The sequence below is a fragment of the Macaca nemestrina genome, chromosome 1, assembly GCF_043159975.1.
Source record: "Macaca nemestrina isolate mMacNem1 chromosome 1, mMacNem.hap1, whole genome shotgun sequence".
NCBI lineage: Eukaryota > Metazoa > Chordata > Mammalia > Primates > Cercopithecidae > Macaca > Macaca nemestrina.
The window spans coordinates 74,941,696-74,954,048 of record NC_092125.1 but is presented as its reverse complement, the minus strand read 5'-3'; the positions used below and the strand labels follow the sequence as shown (position 1 = coordinate 74,954,048).

The following is a 12,353-nucleotide window of genomic DNA, read 5'->3' as shown; positions in this document are numbered from 1 at the left end:
ACATCCAAGATATGAAAACAACCTAAGTGTCCATCAATGGATGAGTGGATAAAGAAACTGTGGTATATTTTTACAATGTAATATTATTCAGCCTTTAAGAAGAAGGTTATCTTTTCATTTGCCACAACATGAATGAACCTGAAAGACAGTACATTAAGTGAAATAAGCCAGACACAGAAGAATAAATACTGGATGATTTCACTTATATGTGGAATCTTCGAAAAAGAAAAGTTGAATGCAGAGTGATAAAGAATAATACAGTGGTTAACAAGGGCAGGGGGCAGGGAGTTGTCGGAAATGCGGTAGGTAGTAGTAGGTCACAGGATACAAAATGGCTGATATAGAACTAGGAGTGCTGGCATGCCTGTAGCCATAGCTACTCTGGAGGCCAAGGCAGGAGGATTACTTGAAGACAGGAGGAGTTCGAGTCCAGCCTGGACAACATAGCAAGATCCCATCTCAAAAAATTCAATTAATTTTCTTCTGAAATAGCAAATATGTTGAATGAACAAGTCTAGAGATCTAATGTACAACATGAGGACTACAGTTAATAGTATTGTATTTGGAATTTTTGCTAAAAATGTAGATTTTAGGTGCACTTGCAATAAATAAAAAATGGGCAATCGTGAGATGATGGATATGTTAATTTGCTCGATTATAGTAACCATTACACTATGTGTATATCAAAACATATTGTATGCTTTAAAAATATACAATAACGTTTTAAAAAAAAGAATTAGTGTGAAATTAAATGGATATCATTGTATACCACACAATTAAATGAAATGTTTCTTATAATTCCTATTCAGTTTGTTAATACATTAACACCTTCAAACTCTTGTCCTAAGGTCTGAAAGCGTGTTTCTTTAGCACAGGGCTTTCTAAACTCATGAGTTTATAAGCCTTTAACATATGAACCCACAAGATAACAGAGGACTCATGTAGGGATGAGTTTGACAATGGGCAGAGGTGGGAGTTAGTAACCTCTGTGAAATGGAATACTAAATTTTATGAGCATATGCAGTTTTCTGCAGAGAAAGTCCCCAGCTTCCATCAGATCCTCAAAGGAGCTTCTGGCACAAAAGTAATTAAGGACCCCTGCCTTGGTATTTCAATTTGAGAAAATGATGTTTCTTTCTTATTAAAATATAGTACTGTATATAATGACTTATCATTATTAAAGGGGTATTTTCATGGCTTTTAACAACCCCCTATGTATATCCCTGTTTATTAACTGTGTATTTTGGATAGATGTTGCTTAAGCAGTCTTATGTGTTGTTTGAAACATTTGTACTTGCTTTTCAAAGTTGTCTACCACTTCCCTCCCTTTTTTGTCCAGCCTGTGTTCTTGCTGCTTTTGTAAATTTTTCAGTGTACAGTGGTGCACCATGAAAAGGCAATTGAGAAAGCCCATGTGCCATTGGTTGCTTGATGGTTCATTCCTTTTGTTGTTCTGGATTGTTTTTAGAATTCGTATCATCAAGTGCTGGGGGTACTGGTGACAGTATGTTAATGGTTTCCTGACTGGGCAGACAGCTGTGTTGAGAGGTGTTAAGTTTTCAGTAAAATCATCTGTTTTATTAGTTCAAATTTACCTGCAATGTTAGCTTATTTACAACTGAATTTTTAATCTACATTTCTTAATTTAGCACCTTCTGTTTCTTTTCTTTGTTTTAGCATAATTTCATTTGAGTGCTGAGATTCCTCTCCCCCTCACGGCAATAAGTAAGGATATTTTTATTTGCAAATAAATGTGGGGTTTTTTCTGGGGGGGTGGTGGGGGAGACTCCCTTTCCTCAAGAACATTACACAGTTCTAGGGCTACATAAGTGATAATCCCAAATTACTGACTAATGAAACGTGTGCAGTTATCATTCCAGATAAATTCACCCAGTCCCATGGAAATGCCCGGAATGTTTCTGTTTTGCTTTTTCTAGTTTGTGTTTATGAATGTATGATGTGCCTGGGATTGGGAGAAGCAAAATTTTGTCCCCTTGGTGTGTAAGATTTTGCAAACCTTTTACTGATATGAAAACGTAGTTGTGATCATATATGCCAGTGTTCTTGGCTCTTTCTCTCATTGCATATTCCTCATTTTCTTTCCTGTGCATTCTTTCCAGTCCATCTAGAGTCTGAATTGAGAAACCATTCATAACTTCTACATTCTTATATTCAGTCTTCTTTTGTATGGATTAACCTTACCTTGGTAGGTAAATTGTGAGCTCCTGGAGGTCAAGGGCCCCTCTTCATTGTGCCTCTCTGCTTGAGTGATTATAATCGTCACCTCCTATCCTGAGGAATCAAAATCATCGTTTAAATTGTGGTTGTGTGGGTGGTGTATTGCTGGGGAAATACTTCTAGAATATGGAAGAAAAAGCAAGACAGGACCATTCTGAAACCAACAGAAATGGTAGACCACATTCTGCTGGTCCTGAATGTGAAATGTTTAGGAATGAAAAATCAATTTCATGTTTATCGGAATTCCTTAGTCAAGAGAATATTTTCCCCCCTTTGTTGGTGTTTTTGAAAGGGTCTGATAGAAATTGCAAAGGTGTAGGTTAAGTAAGATAAGGTTACATTTACTGAGTGGGCTCTTTGGGGACAGCTTACATCAGAGCATGTAGTCTTCTTGGACTAGCAAAGAATAATGGTTATGAAAATTAACCATTTAGGACTAGAGAAGGTCTTGGAAATTATGTAGCCAAGCCTCTTCATTTTGTCAGTGAGGGGATTGATTCTCCAGCTGATTTAGGTCTAAGACTGTGATGATTTAGACACCTTTTCATGATAATTTAACTGGTATTATTAATGGCAATTAATATGAGTCAAGCACTTCTTTAAATGCTTTGCATATATTAACCCATTATTCCACAACAGCTCCATAGGTAGGTATATTATTATCCCGCTTGTAAAGATGAAGAAACTAAGGTAAGAGAGTGTAGTTCCCTCAGCTAAGATCCCATATTTCAGTCTGTTTGTTAAATCTGTATAATTTTCTCGATCACCACAATTCCTACTCTAAGCCAAGCTACCATCACCTCAGTCCGGACTTCTGCAAAGGTCTCCTAACCAGTTATCCTACATCCACTCTTACTACCTAAAAGGATTCTTCCCTTGTAACAATCTATTTAAAATTCCAATCTGGTCATGACACTGCCCTGCTGTTGATGACCACAAGTAGCTTGCAGGATTTTCAGGAGGCAGCCCTTCCTGGCTTTCTGGAGGCCTTTTTCATCCTCTTTTCCTTGTTAACTGTACTACAGTGCTTCCTCCAGACTCCCTCACATGCCAGAACTTTGCACATGCAGGACCTCTATCGTGAGTGCTCTCTTACTTATAGAAGAATTTGTTCATAGACTTACCATTCATATCTTAAAGGTCCCCTCCTCAGGGAAGTCTTCTGTGACTCCCTAGCTAAATTGGATGGCACTATTACAAGCCTTTGGACCCTCGGGGACAATGTCTTTTTCGCTTACTGCTGTGTTTCTAAAGTTAATACAATGCCTGGGAGGTTGCAGACAAGAAGTATGTGTTGAGGAAGAGAAAGAAAAGAAAAGAGAAAGAAGAAGGAAAGATGGAAGGAATAATTCCTAAGGTCCCAGGAATAATTAATTTTCTCTCTTGGTTCAATGGAAAGAATCAGGGTTTTGCATTACAGGATCTGATTCCAGGCAAAACCATACTGCTTACTTTTGGGAAAATGCACAAATTGAGGAGGAAGGACCAAAGAGGGGTCAAAAGTGATGCTGAGAAAAATTCCAAATAATCTCTATAGATACTCTGCCCTATAGGAGGTAGAGCATGACTCTCCAGTCCCTGAGTGTGAGCTGCACTTCCTTCTAAAAGTACAGTACAAAATAAGGGGTAGAAAAGAATAATTTACAGGGGAGAAGCTAGGCAAACACTACCTTAAGCAGGTGATCAAGGTTAGCATCAACAGTATTAAGTCATGTTGGTAGTACACACCCTTGATACGATGTGATGAACACAACACTCTATGTCTGTGCTCTCCCTCCCCCAAACCCACAACCCCTGTCTGATCCCCCAAAAAACATCAGGCAAATCTCAGTTGAGGAATTTTACAAAAGACCTGATCAGAACTATCAAGGTCATCAAAAACAAGGAAAATCCTAAGGTAATGGGATTTATTTTTTTCCCCCTTTATGGAACCTTTGTTTTCCCAATAGGGATTTATCAGACTATGTGAGTTGGTGGATCTGGAGGGATGGGTATACTGTGAAGTATCTATCAGAACTAACTCCTGCTACTGCAGAACATAGTTCCCACTTATGGAAACTGAGAAGGTATTTGGTGACATTCAGGAGAAGCTTAAGGAGTTATGGCAGCTCAGTGTAATATGACATCCTCATCCTCGGTGGGATCCTGAAACAGAAGAAGAATAGGTAAACATTAAGAAAATCTGAATACAGTATGGAGTTTTGTTAATAATAATGTATCAATATTGTTCTGTTATTTGTAACAAATGTACTATCCTAATGCGAGATGTTAACAATAGGAGGCCGCATGTGGTGGCTCACGCCTGTAATCCCAGAACTTTGAAAGGTCAAGGCAGGCGGATCATGAGGTCAGGAGTTCGAGACCAGGCTGACCAACATGGTGAAACCCTGTCTCTACTAAAAATACAAAAATTAGCCACGAGTGGTGGCACACGCCTGTAATCCCACCTACTCGGGAGGCTGAGGGAGGAGAATCGCTTGAACCTGGGAGGCAGAATTTATAGTGAGCTGAGATCGTGCCACTGCACTCCAGCCTGGGTGACAGGGCGAGACTACGTCTAAAAAAAGCCAAAAATAAATAAATAAAATTAAGGAAGTTTAATTTTTAAAAAAGTGATGCTGACATTTTGAGCTTGGGTGTCTGGGAATGAGTGTCATAGAAGCAGGAAAATCCACCAAGAAATTTCTGGCTTTGAACGTTAGAAAGTGTGGGGAGGGCTGGTGGTAAAATCAGACCTCAGGGTTAAAGAGATGCCAGGAGCTCGGGAAGGTGGAAGATGAAGTTCTTCAGAAAGTGAGACAGGGAGAAGAAGGAAGGAAATTGGATTAAAGCTAGAAGAGACAGTAGAGGCCAGTGAAGGATTTTTTTTTTTTTTTAAGATTTGGAAGACTGTGTATTTATTAATAACACAGGATAAGAAACCACTCAAATGCTAGTTTCTTTCATATTTAAGAGTGAGGCACTGCAATAGTGATCCTTAGATGCAATGATAGGAACTGTGAATGGGTTCTTTCTACTTTAGGGTGATCTTCTAGGGAGCCAGTTTTGCTATTGTTGTTGTTGCTATTGAGGGCATCCCAAAATATTGGTGTCTCTGGGCCTTTTCGCTAGAACATTCTTTTTCTCCAGAGCAGGGTCCTGCAGTGTTCTGCCTTGGAGATATACAATTGCCCGAGGGCATCTGGGAGCCCAGTGGGGAAGTGGGGTAAGGGTATGCATGCTTTCCTGTAATGCTCTCATTTTCAGCACGGTGTCCCACAGCACCCCTCTGCTTCTTCCTCACCCCACTGCTCCTTCTATTTCTGTTATCAGAACTTCTCTAGCTAATTTTTTACAAAGAGAAAGTAGGGAGGAAGAATGGTTGCTCTGCCTTTTAGGAAGTAGGTGGAGGAAGTTGAGGCCGACTTCAGCCAGCCCCACTTGTTTTCAGCCCCAGGCCTCACAGGCCTGACCCATGACCTACACCAATATCTGGTATACAATGCCCCATGATGCCTGAGATTTTGGGGAGAAGAGTCCTGCTTCTTGTTGACATCCCATTCAGTCTGGGTTTATGGTTCACTTCCTGTATACCTCTTGATCAGTTACTATTCTGCACTCTGCTTTGTAGCTTCATATACCGTGGTTCAGGTTCACCTGTGACTCCTATTTCCATCAAAGATGGAGAATGTTTTTCTGTTTTTGTCTCCTTGTTTTACAGATGATTCCTGAGAGGAAGGAGACATCACAATCTTTAACTTCTTAACATCAAAATTCCAAGATTCAAAATTTAAATTGCCTTTGTTTTCCTAGAATTGTATTCATGTTTTAAACATATATATTACAATTTAGAGACCAGGTGCGGTGGCACGTGCCTGTAATCCCGGTTACTCGGGAGGCTGAGGCAGGAGAATCGCTTGAATCCAGGGAGCTGTTGCAGTGAGCCAAGATCTCACCAATGCACTCCAGTCGGGGCAACAAAGTGAGACTCTGGCTCAAAAAAAAAAAAAAAAAAAAAAAAAAGAAAAGAAAATACATAAAATAAAATAAATACAATAAAATAAAATTTAATGTATTTTAATCTATTTGTTTATTTTAATGAAAAAACACATGTACATTAAAGAACGTAGCTGTTCATTTATTTTTCCAGTGAGTCTGGTTAGTTTAAGGTTTAGTCTCTAGAACGTGTTATTTCATGTCTTTGGGTCAGTACTCACATTTTTGAGAAGTAAGCAGTCTTTGTCAAGTGATGCAAGAATCAAAGCTTGTTTTCTGGAATAGAAATTAACTGAACCTGAGGCCCTTTTTTGTACCACCCCATTCAGTTATTTTCTCTTTTAATATTTTAGTGAATTTCTTAGACGACAAAACTAAAAAATGATTCTGACCGTTGGCTTCCTGAGCTGTATTTAGTTGTCACCTAGTTTAGGGTGGAGACAAGAAAGATAGCATTTCCTGAGTCGTTTCTTTCCCTGAAGAGAAGAAGGCTAGAGATTATCCTGGTTCATGTTCCCTGAAGGTATAGCCTGTGCAATCCAGGGAAATTATTTCCCAGTGAAAGGCTGTCCTTTTCATTCATGCAACTTGAACTTCCCTTTGGTAAAACTTTAACTGTGCTGAGCAAAATCTTTGCTTTTCTTCTTTCTACTCAGTGAACCCTTTTCACTAACACTCTGGAGTAATAATTCTAATAACTCTCTCCCAGAGGAGATCATTGTCTAGGAAAGGGGCTTAGTCAGTGGGAAAAAAGAGAAATGTTGCTCTGTTAGTAAATGTCAGCTCAAGCAAGCACATCTCCTAAGAGGTTTCCAAATGGATGCATCTTTATTTCTCTACATGGTAATGGGATTATTTTACCCCTTTATGTAACCTGTGTTTTCCCAGTAGGAACTTATCAGACTATGGGGGATGGTGGATCTGGAGGGATGGATATACTATGAAGTATCTATCAGAACTAACTCCTGCTACTGCAGAATATAGTTCCTACTTACGGAAACAGAGAAAGTATTTACTCCCGGATTCCCCCCAAGTGATCTAATTTACCAAGAGAGACTTACCTTTAGGAATTTTTCTCCCCAAGTCGCATTGAGTATAAATACTGCTCCCTAAACCCAAGACCTACAGGAGTTTATTTCTTTTACACTTACGTCAGCCTTTAGTCTTTCCCATCATGCTGTCATGTCTTAGCTGGTGAGGCCAAGTTTTAGTTTGTAATCATGAATGCTTATAAGGCAGAAGGCCAAGGCTTCCTAAATTGCTCAGTGAGCCTCATTGTAAATTTATATTGAACTCTTAATGGTAGGAGCATTTAAAAACTTGGACCTTCTAAAAAGTGATCTCATTTCAGAATTTTTTTCTCTTCTGTATTCTCTGGATTAAACCACAGTATTAAAAAAAAATTCCTTAGTTAAGCCAGAAGTCTGGAAGTGTAATTGTCATTGAATTTACTTTAATGATAAAACAGGAAGGAGAGGATCATTCATTCAGAAAATGGTTATTGGATCTGCTATGTCCTTAAGCACTCTGCTAAACCTGTAGATGAATAAGATGTGGCCCTTATCCTCAAGTCACTTAAAAATTAGAAGAAAAGCAAAACAAAACAAAAACCTGTAGTACCTTTTGCTTTGTATTAGGCCACATAACAAAGTACTTGAAAACTTTAACCGCTTAAAACAGCAAATATCTATAATCTTATACAATTTCTGAGAGTCAGGAACCTGGGAGTAACTTATTTGGGTGGTTCTGTCTCAAGGTCTCTCGTGAGGTTGCACTCAAGGTGTTGGACAGGGCTGCAGTCATCTGAAGATATGACAGGGCAGGGGAATCCGCTTCCAGGCTCCCTCACGTGACTGTAGGCTGGAGGTCTCAGTTCTCACCATATGGATCTCTCCATATGGCTGCTTACAACATGGCAGCTGGCTTCCCCCAAAGCAAATTATCTGACAGAGAGAGAGAGAAAGAGAGGCCAAAACAGAAGTTGCAGTGTCTTTTATGACCTAATCTCAGAAGTGACATACCTTCCCCTCTGCTGTATTCTGTTGGTCACTCAGACCAATCCTGGTACAACATTGGAGGGGCCTATGCAAATATATAAATACCAGGATGGGGGAATCACTGGGGGCAATCGTGGAGGCTTCCTACCCCAGTCATCCATCCAAATACTGGCCTGCTCAGTGTTCACGATTAGCACCAAAGAAGCATGATCAGAAATATCCAGATTTTAGCCAACACTGTGGGACCAGAAGGGCAGTAAAATTTAGAGACTGAGTGGTGGACATAGAGGATAAATATGGATTTTCCAAAAGGAGCAGGAACCTCAGATACCTGTCTGGGAAATTTGTTTTATAGAAATTCTGAATTCTAACTGTATTGCATGTTTCTGATTTTACAAAGAAAGGGATTTGAGGTTACTGATCATATTCCTATCTGCAGCAGACTAGGAGCAATTCTTTTCACTAAGGGATCATGGTGCCTTATGAAAATGGAAATGGGAACAGCATGAAAAGCTATATTGAATGAGTCCCCTCCATGGCTCCTATGGTATGGCATCAAAACCAACTGTAGCTAAGCAATTTTTCTTCATGTGCCACTACATTTCATGCAGAGTTTGTTGTAAAATAATCTAAGAAAAATTTTTGCGAGTGCATTTGCAAAATTATTACTAATCTGGACTGAAGTGGCATATTCTACTGCATAGTTCTCTTTTTAATGACTAAATTATTTCATGTAAAGGAGTCTATAAAAAGCATTTATTCAATTTGAGGAAATATGCCAGAGCCTGTATGTATTTTTCCTAATGCCACTGCCTCATCTTTACTTTTAATATGTAAACAATGCCTAGGCAGATTCGACTTTTACCTCCCCTTTTTCCCTGAATAGTTGCTTTTCAGGAAATTGTTGATGGCTGTAAGTATCTAAGCATCTTATCTCCCCGGCCTTCCCCTGCTTTAACCTGGCAAAAAAAAAAAAAAAAAAAAAAACAAAACCCTGGAAATATATAAAGAGTAATAGCTAGAGGGACAGGAAGAATAAATTATATTGGTATTACTTTCTAGTACTGTACTTATGCTCAGACTGACTTCTAGTTCTTGTGTAATACAGGACTAGGTCTGGAGAAAAAGTCCTGATAGAGGACATGATATAAAACGAGATATTTAGCAAATCTGCATGAATGTCACAGAGGTAATGAATGAGGCTGACCAAGTGCTTCTTGTCATTGTGTATGCACTTAGGTAGGTCCTTTTGGTTATGTTTTATTAAAACATTCCACTTTAAATTTGATATTTTAGGTGCATATGTTATTGATAAGATATACTAATTATAGGGAATGTCAGGAAAACTTAACCCTTCCTCTTAGAGATTTAAAATAATTTTTTTCATATTTCTTATTCTGAGAACAAAGAGAAAATCTACTTGATAGCAATGGGACTGATTATAATTTTTGTGGAAAAGAAAAATAAAAAGGAAGGGTTGGTTCTAGGATTTTAGCAAGGCCTTTAGTACAGCATCTAGGTCTGAATTTCCTTATCTGCAAAACTATGCAGAAGATCTATGTGATTTTTCTGTTTTTTTCCTAGCTGTAAAGTTTTATCCAAAAATTTGCACTGGTTGACTTTCTTGTGAATATGTAATTTTTATTCACCAAGTGGTATGATAAAAATGATAGTGCTTATAAAGTAAGTACAAATTATGAATAATTAAAAAATATTCTTGCTTGTAAAGTGAATTCCAAGATTACTTTTGTAAATATATCTTAGAATGTGATTGTAAGTATGGGAGGGTCTATGGCTCCAATGTATTGATGATGAAGGACATGTGTCTGAGAAATTAAAGTGATGGTTTCCAAGGAATCTTTTCAGAGATCACACCTTTCCTCTGTATATTAGACATTCTTGCACTGCTATAAAGAAATACCTGAGACTGGGTAATTTATAAGAAGAGAGGTTTAATTGGCTCGTGTTTCTGCAGGCTGTCCAGGAAGCATAGTGGCATCTGTTTCTGGGGAGTCCTCAGGAAGTTTGCAATCATGGCAGAAGGCAAAGGGGGAGCAGGCCTATCAGGTGGGGCAAGCAGGAGCAAGAGGGAGAGAGAGTTGGGGAAGGAGGTGCCACGCACTTTTAAATGACCATATCTTGCAAGAACTCACTCACTGTCTTGAAGACAGTACTAAGCCATGAAGTATCTTCCCCCATGATACAAACACCTCCCACCAGGCTCCCCTTCCAGCACTGGGGATTACAATTGAACATGAGATTTGGATGGCGAAAATATCCAGATTCTATCACCCTGATATGTTGTTCTCTGTGATACAGAGTTCACTGCTTACACTTCTTACTCTAAGTAAAGAATACTTTCGACTACAAGTAACAGAAATACCAATTAATGTTGAAATAAGCATTTCATTTTCCCCATCACAAAAATCTTTGAGATAAATACTTCCATTTTTGTTCAGCTGTTTCACAATGTTGAAGTTCTGGCATCTCTCTGATTCTCTTGGCCTTTGCATTAAGAGCACAAGATGGCTATCCCAGATCCAAGCAATGCACCTCTACACAACAATGTCTCAGGCAGATGTCTATCCTCTACCAAACATGGATAAAGAGGATGAAATTACCACAACGGATCATGATTCATTATTCTTGTTTTCAAGTCTTTTTTACTCCCTACAATCTGGCCCTCAAATTTATTTTGCCAGCCTTATTTCCTATTACCCTTCTACCAGATGCCACTACTATAGCCAAACTCTCTTCTGCTATTCTCTAAAAAATGTACTGTATATTTTTAATCTTGCACCATGATTTTTTCCATCTTTGCACATCTTCTTTGCAAGTTAAAAATACTGGCCGGGCACGGTGGCTCACGCCTGTAATCCCAGCACTTTGGGAGGCTGAGATGGGCGGATCAAGAGGTCAGGAGATTGAGACCATCCTGGCTAACATGGTGAAACCCTGTCTCTACTAAAAATACAAAAAAAAATTAGCCGGGCGTGGTGGTGGGTGTCTGTAGTCCCAGCTACTCGGGAGGCTAAGGCAGGAGAATGGCATGAACCTGGGAGGTGGAGCTTGTAGTAAGCCGAGATCGCGCCACCGCACTCCAGCCTGGGTGACAGAGCGAGACTCCGTCTCAAAAAAAAAAAAAAAAAAAAAAAAAAAAATCCCATCCAAACCTTACTAAGATTCATCTCAAATTCTTCCCTTTGGTCTTCTCTGGTCATTCCAGCTAGAAGGAATTGTTCTTTCCTTTGAACTCCTATATTTGTTTATATTTTATATTTGTATGAAAGCATTTTATAGAGTGACTTATGTCCTTATTCCATTAGGTTAAAAAAGCAAATATAATTGTGTCCATTTTACAGATGGGGAATGGGCTCAAAAGAAGTGAACGACTTTCCCACAGCATCATATTACCCAATGTTAGATTCAGGACTTGAACAAGCTGGGGGTAAGAAGTTTCTGTGACAGTCTCCAAAATAGCGTGGAGTAAATAATATAAATGCCTATTTCTCTGTCATGTAACAGACCATAGTGACTATGGCAGGTTGTCAGGCAGCTCTTAGTTATTTAGGAGATCCAGCCTGACAGTATTTTTGTCATCTTCAGCCCATGACTTTGAAGGTCTCATTGACCTTGGTCATTCTAGCCAAGGAAAGGGGCAGAGAGCAAAGTCCAGGTCAGGATATTTTCTCCTGAGTAAGTGAAGTGGAAATTGCACTTTTGCTCATAAGTCATTGGTAGGAGCTTAGCCACGTTGCCCACCTGGCTGGTACAGTGGGAAATGCATCCTCGCCTCAGATCCAGGAAACAGAGTGGAACAGATTTGGATGGACAAGTAGCAGTGTCTGCCAAAGACCTGGAATACAATTCTTACACTTCCAAGTCTGGTAGCCTTTCTCCTATGTAAGACTTTATCTTGTATATTTCTACCAGTGAAAGAAAATGTGGGATTGTGAAGAATACTGCATCTAAAAGTTTATCTATGTCAGCCTTGCTACAGATCCAGAAAAGGCACTTAATTTCCAGACCTTAACTTTCTCCTTTGTGAAATGAAAATATTAGATTCCAAAATCTAATCAGGTACAGGCAGACCTCAGAGATAGTGCCAGTTCCGTTCCAGACCACGTCAGTCAAGCAGTTACC

The 12,353-nt window shown here is 39.1% G+C and overlaps 1 protein-coding gene across 24 annotated transcripts in view; it reads left to right on the top strand.

The window, feature by feature from the left end:
- Positions 1 to 12,353, top strand: part of LOC105493516 (estrogen related receptor gamma) — a 643,478-nt gene that overhangs the window by 341,977 nt on the left and 289,148 nt on the right. For 4 of the 24 annotated variants that reach the window (XM_024796488.2, XM_071080694.1, XM_071080723.1 and 1 more), the window contains one exon: positions 1,678 to 1,725. The exons of the other annotated variants lie outside the window; for them this stretch is intronic. The gene's annotated coding sequence lies outside the window, so the exon portion shown is untranslated. The remainder of the gene's footprint in view (positions 1 to 1,677; positions 1,726 to 12,353) is intronic. 24 annotated transcript variants of the gene reach the window in all.